Source organism: Nannospalax galili, unplaced genomic scaffold, assembly GCF_000622305.1.
Source record: "Nannospalax galili isolate Female #2095 unplaced genomic scaffold, S.galili_v1.0 scaffold627, whole genome shotgun sequence".
Classification (NCBI taxonomy): domain Eukaryota; kingdom Metazoa; phylum Chordata; class Mammalia; order Rodentia; family Spalacidae; genus Nannospalax; species Nannospalax galili.
Window position 1 is genome coordinate 1,172,803 of NW_008355786.1, and position 13,429 is coordinate 1,186,231.

The following is a 13,429-nucleotide window of genomic DNA, read 5'->3' on the forward strand; positions in this document are numbered from 1 at the left end:
CCATTTCCTTCAAAGGGATATTTTATTACTCTGAGAAAACTATCCAATTATTAGAATAAAATATGGCTTGGAGTTTAATCATATGCATATCAGTCATTAAGCATCCTGTAGTGCCCTCTCTTACTTTCTGTAGTTTTGTATGCAGCCTCTTTCCCCTCACCTTATCTGGATATAAAATGACCTAACACAACAGACTAAAAAGACAACAGAATACTAATGAAACCTTTCTGCACTCCCCCCCAGACAGGACTCACTCTGTTGTCCATCAGCTTTGAATTCCTAGGCTCAAGTTATATCCCTCCCTCCCACCTCCCAAGTAGCTAGGACTAGAGGAACACACAGCACTAGTCTGACTCACTGATGAAATCCTTTGCAATATTTCCTTTGGTGACTTCTGTTTGCCAAATGGGGCTACACCTATGATGATAACACTTTCTAAAATCAAAACCAAAGGATGTGTGCTCTAACATGAAAGAATATTTTAGTGGAAAACTATAAACTTTTGGTGGTGAGATTAAGGCAATACAAAAAGAGGAAAAATTATGGGGACATGTTAAGGAAAAGGAGTCCCTCACTCCAGAGTCTGGGGGAAGTCTTTTGACAGCTGAGAAACAAGAATTCTAGCAAAACTGACATTTGTTGTGAAGACAATAATTCATTTTACATAGAGATATTTTCTATAATGTTAAAACAGCAATGAACCAGGTTTCTTAAAACCAAGGCATATAAGACCTTGTGTAGTCTTAGTCTTATCTTGGACATTTTCTGGGAATCTTACTAACAAGAGTATTAACTTGGCTTACAGTGAAGATGTCCTAACTTAAAGCATCCCTGTCATTTACAATTTTACCAAAGCAAATGTAATTCTGTTCTTTACTCTATTTATGTATATGAGTGTTATGCCTGCATGTAAGTGCACCCATGTTGTGCAGTGCCTGTGGAGGACAGAGGAGGGCATCAGATCCCCTGGAACTGGAGTTACATAAGCTTGTTAGCCACCATGTGGGTACTGGGATTCAAACACAGGTCTTGTTGCAAAAACAGCCAGTAGTACCAGTTTTTTAACTGCTGAGCCATCTCTCCAGTTCCCATCATTTAAATTTCTTAACAACAGCTCTGGAATTCACCAAAATCATGCACTTGACTACTAAGAACACAATAAAGCAGAGTTCTCCCTTGAGAGACCCATACCTACTCTGGGGTATGTCTTATCCTTTCCCTTAGTGCCTCTCTATTAACCCCATACTTAAAACCATGTTAAAAAAAATTTCTTGGGGTTGAAGTCTGTAACTCCACTTCCAGGGGATCCTGTCCTCTTCTAGCCTCCATGGGCATTCATGACACAGGTGCACTTACATACATGTATGCAAAACATGTTCACGTACCTAAAATAAAAATATTTCAAAAAAGAAAAAAATGTCTACTATTTAATTCCAACTCTGCTACAAATTGGTTCATTCTAAAATTACCTACAACAGTCAAGGGCTCTGGCTTTACCTGAGTGAAGGTCTATGAAAAGAACTTGGGCTGCTGTGGGCAGCAGTGTAGAGCTCTATCTCTGCCACAGCTAACAGGTTTTGGCAAAGTAGTACTTCAAATCCTGTGCTGTTCCAAGAGCATGACCCTGCATTTTGTGTATGTCGAAACTTGTATTTCTAAAATATTTCAAAAATTCAGAAAGTCAAAACAATTTTTTTTTTAAAAATCTTTTTGAGAAAGGGTCTCCCTGTAGCCCCAGCTGTCCTGGAACTCACTATGTAGACCAGGCTGGCCTTGAACTCACAAAGATCCACCTGCCTCTACCTCCCAAGAGCTGGGATTAAAGGCGTGCACCACCACAACTCCCAAGTCAAAACAATTTTTTATGGCTGTGCTGTCCAAAGATGTAAGATTCCTAGAACTAAAATCTCAATACCCCATATCATCTGCTGTTTATCATTTTATGCCTACAAGCTCAGGTTTCAAAGTTCTAACTAGCAGCAGGGAACAAATGTCTTTCCAATATAACTCTACCCAGACCTTTTTTGGTGGGGGTGGGGAGGAGGTGTTGTTTTAAGAAAGGGTCTCTCACTACATAACAATATTCTCCAGCCCTGGTCCCCCAATGATGGAATTACAGGTGTGTGTCTATATGCCTATCTGTCAGGGTTCTCTGCAAAACTGTCTACTGGAAATTAATCTCACTGGCCAGACAATAGGGCAGAAGAGACTAAAAGAGCACAGTAGTGATGTCATAGCAGGACAAGGTAAGAACAGAAGAGAACTTTCAGGATAAATGCTTTGCTTGAATTGTCCCTTCTTTTTAAAAATATTTTATTATTTTTATTTTATGTGTATGAGTGTACTTCCTGCATATGTGTAAGTGCATCCATGTCATACAATGAAGGACAGAGAGAGTGTTGGAGCCCCTGGAACTGGAGTTATAGACAGTTGTTACCTGCCATGTGGGTGCTGGGAATTGAACCTGGGTCCTCTGCAAGAGCAATCAGTGCTCTTAACTACTTAGCCATCTCTCCAGCCCCTGAATTGTCTCTTCTAACTTTCATAATGTCCTTTGGAAGTAGGAATTATTCAGAGATGAGGAAATTGAGAATTAGAGAAATTGTAGAACTTGCTCAGATTACACAGCTAGTAAGTGGCTGTAGTTGTCTATTTCCCGCTGCTGTAACAAAATACATGGGTATAAATACTTAAAAAGAGGCTACTTAGCTTGTTGCTTTGAGTCTGAAAGTCCAATACTGAGTGGCCCCAGAGGTTTGACCTTTGGTGAGGGCCTCATGGCAGATAGCTTAGCAATGGGCAGCAGCCATGCAGAACAGATCACATGATGAGATGGGAGGCCAGAGGAGGCCTTTTTTATAACTACCTGCTCTCAAAGGCATTCACTCTTCCAGACCAGCATTAATCCCTCAGACCTAATTATGACCTCAGTGACCTAATTACTTTGCACAAACCCCTCACTTCTCAAAGACTTTAGCACCTCTCAGCATTGGCACACTGAGGACTAGGCTCCTTATACTTGAACCTCTAGGGACTCACTCAAGCACTAGCCAAACCACTGCAGGGTAACCGTAATTTGAACTTAGAGATTCTGCCTCCAAAGCCCAAAGCCCAAGTAACTAGAGAAATGAGATACAGATTTGGGTATGAGTTATGGTCACTAGTCATTCAAAGAGGTAGTTCCTGATCGTCAAGTGTCAGTATACCTGACATGAACACACACGCACACACACACACACACACACACACACACACACACATACTTGCCTGGAGTAGACTGTGTCAGCTGCATCAAAGAATAAATACTCTTGCTTGTAATTCCCAAGTCAGGAAATACTATCAAAACATGCATACTTCACTCTTTCTGACCTAAGTGGGAAGCACTGGCCTCACTGGTCAGCAGTCAGCTAGACAGAAGCAGCAGGCCCTTTCAGGTGGGGCCCCAGTTACCTAGGGTCAAGCATACATAGCATCTGGTCTAATTCTTGGTATACACAGTTAACAGCTGTGCACCTAAAAAAGTTCCTGAGTTGTAAGATTTAGGTAAGGTATGGTGACTACTCTCAGAAAGTTAAAGATGGTAAACCACAAATACAATATGAAAAAAAAAAATTACCTAACAAGGAAGGGAAGCTGAAGTGACTTGCTTTGTCTCAGGGAACAATTATTTTGTTTATGATGGTGGTTGTTGTCTGGTTAACTTTTTTTCTTTTTTAGACAGTACCTTACTATGTAGCCCCAGCTGGCCTGGAACTCATGACTAGGCTGGTCTTGATCTTATGGCGATCTGACTGCTTCTGCCTCCTGAGTGCTGGGATTAAATATGTGTGAAATGATACCCAGCCTGGTTAATATTTTAAATCAGAATGTACATTCTAGGCTGAAGAATATATGGCATCATGATTCAATCCAGTGTGCCACATAACCACAGTAGCCTGGTACTCCTAAAGCATAATAAATACCTACATGCAAGAGAGTCATCCTGGATTCTAGAGGACTAGAAGAGTAATAAAACATAGTTCATGTTCAAGCATTCACAGAAAAGTCAAGGTCTAGGGCTCAAACTAGGCTAAAAGAGATAAGGTAGAAGGGAGAGCTCAGAGAGCTATGGAGAGGTTTAGTTCACTATCACAGACACAGGGAGCTACACAAATGGCCTCAGTCCACAGAAGCATCTAAAGGTGAAGACCAAATGGCCATTTCAACCCAACGTACATTTGACTATGGAGCATGAGGAGACAAAGATCAGTACTGTACGATCCCTACGGTTTAAGGATTTCACAGCTTTAGCATAAAGAGGCAAATATGTTAAAGTATTGCCACCTTGTATGATGAGGAAAGAACAAAAGTTGTCAATTCTGAGTACCCTGAAAGAAGACAGGAGGGTCCTAGTCATATCTGGCAGAGGTATGCAAAGGTAATAAAGGCAAGACACATGGTATTTGGAGAGATGTTGTGTCATGTTGACTGAGGCATGACATACATGCAACTGTGATACAGGAGGACACAGATGAAGGCCCAAGATCATGGTGGGCCTCTTACAGATAAAGCAGGAAAGAAGGGGTTGGGGAGATGGCTCATCACTGACTGCTCTTACAAAAGGACCTGGGTTTGATTCCCAGCACCCACATGTCAGCTAACAACCATTAGTAACTCCAGTTCCACAGGAATCTAACACCTTCTTCTGACCTCTACGTCATGGATGCACTTGCACACATGCAGGCAATACACTTATACACATAAAACAAAAATAAATAAAAAAATTTTTTTTTAAAAAGCAGCAATAAAGCAAAATTCTTCAAATGTCAAGAAATAAAAAAAAATCTACAGATGTGCTGTCCAATATACTAGCGACTACCTACATGGAACTTCCAAGCACTTTTAATGTTAATTTTAATTCATTTCAATTGTAAAAGCTACCAGTACCTAAAACAGTAAGCAGCACTGACCTATTGCACATGTAAAGAGAATTTTCTTGCTCTGGAAGAACAGTGTGTATCTCCCATTATGAAAAGAAGAAATGAAGGCACAGATGTCTGAAAGTCAGGGAAGGAGGCACAGGAAACTGAGAAAAACTCAAGACAATTGTGATGATAACTATGAAGTTAAGAGGCAATAGGGATGTCCAAGTCTTACAAAGCAGGGAGAGCTTAAAACAGCCACACAGAAGAATGGAAAAGGGCTATGACAAAAACGACTGCCAAGGTCAAGTTTCAGTTGTGAACTATAAAATTCACAATCATTTTCAAAAATAATTTTTAATGTATTCTTTGGCCATTTCATACATGTATATAATGTATTTTGATCAGAATCACCTCCCAATCCCTTCTTGTATCCCTTCTTACTTCCTCTGGAATTCTTCTTATTCCCAACACATCTCCCCCTAGTTTAATGTCTACAATAAAACAAAATTTTAAAGCTATAAAGGATATTGTTGGGCTACTTGACTGATAAAGCTGGATATATATGATAAAGTAATACTATTGCATAAACATTAACTAAACTCCTTGATTTTGATAACTTAATCTCACTATGTAAGAGAATATTCTGTTGTAAAGAAGCACAATAGAATACTTAATTGTACTTAGGAGTAAACGTTTCCAGCTGAAAAATGATTCACATGTGCATAAACATACTCAGAGTATGACACAGCAGGCAAAATGAGAACCAAGGATCCAAAAGGACAAACATGAGAGGAAAACTGTTGAACTATTCACACAACTTCTATATAAGACTGAAATAAAATCAAAACAAAAAATGTTTACTTGAATACAATCTTTTAAAGTTACAGAAAAATTCATAAGCTGTGTCAAAAACATAAACACATGTGATTTTCCTCTAGCAGCTAAGATTTAGAGCAGAGTAGACAGTAAAACTGGCCATAAACATTACATACCAAGAGTACTGGGAAGAAATGTGATTCAAGAGGGAATCAGGGGCTAAAAGATGAGACAAGAAGCTTTAAGTTTTAGGAGAGTGAGAACTGGAAAGGTGAGGTGCAAGGCTATATCCTGCTAGAAAGGCAGAGCATTTGCATTCATTATGAGCCCTGTTAATAGTCATTTAGGAAATGTCAAATTAACTCCACGGTGAGATATCTGTTCTATATCCACTAGAATGATTGAAATTTAAAAATCTGATCATAACAAGTACTTGTAAGAGAAAGCAATTTTAGTATGTTACCAATGCAAGTGAAAGAAAAACTGTTTAGTAATGTCTTATAGTTATCTTATGACCAAACAATTCCACTTGTAGATCTCTACACAAGAAAAACAAAAATATACCACATATACAAAGATTTATATATAAGCACTCCTAAGTTATTCACAACAGCCCAAAGCTAGAAGTAAAGTAGGTATCCACAGATGAATGGATAAACAAAATGTGGCATGTACATACACAACAGAGAACAATTAACCCTTGATAAGAAATGAAGTTTGGACACAAGTCACAACATGAATGAGTCTTGACTGTATTAAGCAAAATAGGCCAGCGACAAAAGGGCAAGTGTTGAATGCTTTGAATTATAATAAGTACCTAGAACGGACAACCTTGCAGACTGCTAGTAAAACACTAGCTACCAGCAACCACTGGGAGGAAGGACTGAGGAGTTACTGATTAATGGGTATAATTTCAGCCAGAGATGACTTTAAAGGTTCTAGAAGGGTGGGGTGACATGTTCTTTATAATCTGAGTCCTTAGGCTGAAGCAGGAGGATCCTTGAGAATAGGAGTTGGGGGTGAAACTGAGAAACACTGACTCTTAAAAAAAAAAAAGAGGGGGGGGGAGAAAAAAGGCTTGAGGATAGTGTGATGATTATACAACAATGTGAGTGTTGATATATCTAGTTAAAAATGATTCAGGAGCTAGGCATGTAGGTCCCAGGTAGAGAACTTCCCTAGCTGACTTACAGCCCTGGGTTAGATACTCAGCACTGCAAAAATGAGTGAATGTGTCTGATACAGTGTTCAATATAGGAGTTATAAGCAATGAATCAATTCGCCTAATTCTGTTTTTACTACATCCTTATGTTGAAGCCTTCACAGCTCATTATGGCTTAATTTGTATATCCTTGGTACCCTAGGAAACTCTTCCCTACCCCAAGAACTAGAGGAGTGAGGGAGGAGCTACTAGAAAGTGAAACAGACGGCATCTGCTAACCAACAAAACTTTGGTTGGAGTAAACTAAAACATGCCTTTTATTTTCCCAAATGCATCACTATTATTTTCTCTATTTTACCATTTCAGAGCTGCTCCTTTTCAGGAGAAAAAAACAACTTTTGCTTTACAATAAAAATGTTTAGAGGAGAAGGCTCCCTGTTACTAGACAGTTGTTATGTAGCCTTCCCTCCAAGGTAAGGTTGGGCTTGTTAAGACACAGGCTCTTCTAAAGGGAGATGAAGCATCCATCCAGAAGGGATGTTCATTAAGCTCAGAAAGTGAACAACTCAAATACTTTAGGAAGTTCCTGTACATGACAAGATACCCTAGCTTATATAAAATATATACCCTCCCCAAGCTTATATAAAATAGTAAAGAATGCTGAGAGACACTCTCAGAGCAACCACACTGCCTGGAAGTAGAGGAGACAGTCCAATCTGCTGAGCTGACTCCATGTTGGGCAGTGCGCTCTTCGTTTCCAGCTTTCATGAGCTGTCTGTCACCCATGTGCTGGGGTGGCTTTTAGTGATGCAGTTGCTTTTGAGTCATTTCTGCTCCTGTAACCAACCCTTCACCTACATTCCTGTAATCACCCCCAATAAAACTTACTGGTTCACCAAGTTGGATTTCGGTGGATCCTTATTTCAGGCTGTTTGGGGTGAACAGACTTTTGTTCACATCACTCAGGAGTGTCACACAACAACAGTAACAATTCATCAAGGCATGTTGGATCTTCCTTATTCTAACTTTCTGGTATCTTGGCCTAAAAGTCCTCTTCCTCTCTGATGAGATGCTACAGCAGTAATTTATACACAATTTGGCATTTAGTAATATTCAGTACTGACTTACAGAATAGGAAAGGCTCATATTCTCTAAATTTACCAGAAAACATGAGTTTCCTTCAGAAAACCTAACAGCAGTTTGCAAACTCACCTGACCAGGTAAGTAGTGGTAGACTACCTAAGGTCTCTGCAGACAACTCTGTGGAATATGCTGAGTGCTGAGTACTGTGGGGCCGCCAGCAATCTAGAAAAACAAAGCAGGAGGATCACACCTGAGGCCAGCTTGGGCCACATAGTCAAACCCTACCCAAAGAGAATTTGCTACCAAAACAAATTTTAAACAATAAGACATTCTCAGTACATGTTTCTTATTTGGTTATAAATTTTTCAATAAAAAATTTAACTAGTTTAACAAAGCCTCTGCTTTCATAATGGGTAACTCATGGATATGTACTATAACTCTTTATCTCCAACAGTGATTAAGAATCCACTCCCTTGGGCTGGAGAGATGGCTCAGCAGTTAAGAACACGGGTGGTTCTTGCAGAAGACCAGGTACGAATCCCAGCACCCACATGGCAGCTAATAACTGTCCGTAACTCCAGTTCCAGGGGCTCCAACAGCCTCTTCACACATACACATTAAAAAAAAAAAAAAAAAATCCACTCCCTCTTTAATCCCAGCACTCACTCAGGAGGCAGAGGCAGAGAGATCTCTGTGAGAAGGAGGCCAGCTCTGCTGATACAGAGTTCCATGCCAGCTGTGGCTACAAGAGACCCTGTCTTAAACGTATTTATTGATCATACCCATTTTCCAAAGTTCTAGTCACTTACCTTGTCTGTGTATCAATTTCTTTCAAAGCTACAGATAAAAAAAGCTATTTTTTTTGTTGCTCAATGTAGAGTCTTTTGTTTTATAAATATAAACACTATTAGGTAGATGGCAGAGGAAGGTAAAAAGAAATGATTTGAAATTTTAAAAAAGGATTTGGAATAATTTTAATTTGCCACGCACTTTTTCTTTTTTGATTTACTTTTTATTTTTTGTGAATGAGTGTCTTGCCTGCATGTACATAGGTGCACCTGTGTGTGCAATGCCCATGGAGGCTAGAAGAGAGTGTCAAATCCCCTCCTGAAGTTACAGACGTTGTTAGCCACTATGTGGGTGCTGGAAACTGAACCCAGGCCCTCTGTCTAGCCCCTGCATCTCCTTTTTATGTGGTATTAGTTGATGCAATTTTTGTAGCAATGTCTTCATCTGATACAGAAGAGCTAGTATGCAGCCTCGTCTGCCCCACAATATGTGACTGAGTAAAGCTGATTGCCTTGTGAGACCAAAGCAGATACTTTACACATCTGGATGTACAACAGACCTTTACACAAGGTTCAGACTAACCGCTATTGAAGGAGTCATTAGCATTTCCAACAGGTCAGATAAAGTGCTTTCACACTCTGCCTAATCTTCCTCTAACACAGCTCTGACTCAGGCTTTTATTAAATGTGAGGAATTCAACAGTTTTGAAATTCAAAGCAGGCCACATATGGAAAACCACCTTTACACTTTTCCTATGTCTCATGCTTCTTTATTTTATTAAGGGGATGCTAAAGTCTCATATCTTTTATGGAATGGTTCCCCCAAAATATCAGCAATGCTTTTTTGAAATGTTTATTTTCCTTACAACATTTTTAGACTTAGGTAGAAAGTTGAGCCTGTCTAAAGGGAAGAAATGTAAATAGCTGGTTAAAGATGATAAAGCAGTAAGATGCAAGCAAGCATCAGTTTAGAAAGACACAGCTCACCCAGGTAAGGTATCTCAAGCCTATAACCCCAGACACTCAGGAGGTTGAGGCAGGAGAGCTGCTGCAAATTCAAAGCCACCCTGGGCTACAGTGAGACCCTGTCTCAAATTAAACAAAAGCAGCAAGAGAAAGAACTTTGGTCTCAATTCCATTGTGATAGCTACTCTCCAACTAAGGCAATTTTTGACAATTAGCAGCCTTTTAGATGTTCAACAGCCTTTAAAGTTATTTAGGAACTCTCAGAGTTACCTGGCATTATTATTCATCCTAGTTAGCTAAGTTAAAGTTCAAAGGCAAAAAGGAATCCCTAGCTAGTCCAGACTGCACAGTAAACATTGCATTATACTTGCCAAAAATGGGAGTACAGATCAGTTAAGTGGCTATTTTAATAATCTAAGCAAGAAATCTGTGTGGCCTGTGCTAAGGTGAGGAAAAAAAGTTGATAGATTCTAGATAGCTACAGGTCTACAGTTAAGACTATGGCTTATTGGAATAACAGAGAATGATACCTATGAAACTCCATCACTTTCTGGTAAAGAGAAACATTTGCAAAGGACACAAAGCTCACAGATACGAAGCATGGTACTGTTAAGAAACTCAACTTAGGAGAAGTTTCAAAAAGTTGTAAAGAATATTAAATGTTCCCAGCGGGCATGGTGGTGCATGGCTTTAATCCCAGCACTCTGGAGGCAGAGGCAGGTGGATCTCCGTGAGTTCAAGGCCAGCCTGGTCTACATAGTGAGTTCCAGGACAGCTGGGGCTACAGGGAGGCCCTGTATCAAAAGACCAAAAACAAAAAAACAAAAAACAAACAAACAAACAAACAAAAGAATATTAAATGTTAAGTACAGGACAAAAATCCACGAGGGGGAAAAAACCTAGGAACCTGCATAGGGTAGGGGGAAATGTACAAGGAGGAACAGATCAATCTGCTCTCTTCTAGCAAAACACCACTAACCATAAACTGTTTCAAGTCAATTCTAATCCATTTGTCCAAACAAAGAAAACTAAATTCACCAAATTCAGACATCAGCTCAAACATAAGTACTTCCTAAGTTATCAACAAAAAACTTATCTCCGGGGCTGGAGAGATGGCTCAGCGGTTAAAAACACCAAGGGCTCTCGTGGAGGACCAGGGTTCGATTCCCAGCACCCACATGGTGGCTACAAACCGTCCTTAACTCCAGTTGCAGGGGAATCTGAAGCCCTCTTCTGACCTTCATGGCATTGCACAACACGGTGTACTCACATACATGCAGGCAATACACTCATACACATAAAATAAAATATTAAAAAAAACTTATCTCCTAAAACACTTACCTACTTTCAAAAAGAAGCCAGACAAGACATTTCAAAACTATGTAGTTCATCTACTATACAGAACAAAGAAACCTCATTAATAATAATATTGTTCAAGATTGTCTCAAGTTTTACCATTTTATTATCCATTACATTTTTTCCTTATGAGGAAAAAAATCATTATTCCTCTGAATCACCTAACAGTAGAGATTTGATTGTACTTCACACACCTTTTTAATTTTTTTCCTCCATTCTAAAAGAATAAATACAACTATTGCTTTTCTTATCTTTTCTCAACATCTAGGTCAATTTAAGAATTCTCTTCTCCCTGTAGAAAACTGACTTTTACTCGTCCCCTGAAACCGATGAACTATGAGGACACTCCCTGCTTGTCAACCAGAGACCAATATAGTAGAGATGCAGTAGAGAAACCATTAAAGATAATCGTTTCTCAAAGTTTTAGTGTTCCCCGGAGCACAAGAATAGGTAAATCTTTACCTAGAGTACCTATTAAAATGTAATCATCAGCCAAAGCGTAAGTGACTTTTACTAAAATTATTATGTACATATAATTATCTTCATCTCTACTTGATGTAGTAAGGTTAAATTTTGTTAAGAAAGTCAAATATATCTCCTCTAATTCAGAGTAAGGGAAATACTTATAATAGAAATATGAAAACAAGTTTTTCTCTTCTACTGTAAACATGAGAAAAATCAAAGTGTCTGGAAAGGCTCACCATCCATAACAAAAGTAATGGACATTAAACACACACACACACACACACACACACACACACACACACACACTAAAGCCCAATCATGTACAACCTTCTTCAGAATGTTTTTTCTGAATCCCCCTTTCCTGGAAGCAAACATGACAAGCATACCAATATATGCTGTGAAAAAAGTGATTCTAATTTATCAGTAAATTCAAAGAAAGGTTTACAGAAAATAAGTTAATTTACAATGCAAAATGAGATAGACTAGTTCAAGATCATACATGTTCCACTGTTATCATGAATGAGTTAATAGTGTAGTTCATGCTTATATCCCTATCACATGAGTATTTTTGAATTTGGCTTTAAAACAACTCTTAAAATTTATTCTCCAACATTAGTCCACAAAATCATAATCCAGATACAGCATATTCTATCTAACCAACCAGCTGAGAGTACACAATCAGCACTCTTCACCAAACAAAGCCTGCCCTTAAAGACAGAGATGTGTCTGGAACAGCTGTGTGTATGTACAGTTATCTTTTTACCTCTAACCAAAAACCTATGAACCAGAGAAGTGCTGACATATTCTAAAACCTAGAATTATATAAATTTTGCTTCTAAAGTATATTTGCAATAACTCAAAATGCAGAAATACAGTCACAAAGGCTATTTATTACATGTTCAGAGACAGGTAATGATAACTGTTCTACTTCAGGGCCCTCTCTAAAAATGTTCCTGATACAAAAATGTTCGTTTTGGGATATGCTTTCAGAGGCAGCATATGCTAAGGAGAGCTGGCACCAACAAAGCCAGTGTGAAATATTAAGCCTTGTACCTGCTGAGTGATACACTAACAGCCAACAAAGATACACAACTGCTCACTAAGGTAGGTAAAAATGTTCCCAATTTCCTTCAGCTAATTTTAATATCCAGAAAATGGAATTAGATCCATCTGTATACTGGAAAATGGAGTTTAAAATAGACTACTTGTTTAGACAAAAACTAGCCAACAACTCAGAGCTCCAGAGGTTCAGTGTAATAGAAAATCAAGGGGCTACTCATCAAGGAATTCTGAAGATGTCCTCTGGGCGGCAATAGAAGTGATTTTTGGAAAGCAATTGGCTTTCCAAAATAGTGTTAACATCTTTTCATCTAGGTAAGCCTGTTCCAGGAGATTTTTCTTCCTGAAGGAATATTTTATGAAAAAGTAAGTATTTAAATACAGAAATATGTTCACTGCATTAGCATTTAAAATAATGAAAATTCAGAACACTCTGATAAAAGTGTCTGAAAGAAAAAGACTAGATTAGCACACACCAACTTCAGAGGACTGGATGGCTACCTGAACGGGCAGTTTGAACATGAGTGTCTAGTGAAAAAAGAAGCTGTACTTACAACTAAGCGACAGAATATAAGTGACAGAAGATGAGAAAACGAGGCAGGCCAAGCAGCACTGAGGGCATACAATTCCTATTGTACTGCAGCATTGTTCCAGCAACAGATACAGCAGAAAAGCGTTGATTTTAAATGGATTCGGAACAAGCAACAGAGCAACACACACTGGCTGGTAATGCTTGTTGGCACTTGTGCTGATTATTAAAAGGAACTTTTAGATCTTGATTTCTGAGAGCAAAGGGCACAGCATAAAGAAAATGGTCTCAAAAAAAAAAA

General features: G+C 38.8%; 1 protein-coding gene across 1 annotated transcript in view; it reads right to left on the reverse strand.

Moving 5' to 3' along the window:
* Zfand6 (zinc finger AN1-type containing 6) overlaps positions 1 to 13,429 on the reverse strand; it is a gene marked incomplete in the record, with an annotated part of 73,512 nt that overhangs the window by 47,389 nt on the left and 12,694 nt on the right. The window contains 1 exon segment of the mRNA XM_017803263.2: positions 8,095 to 8,187.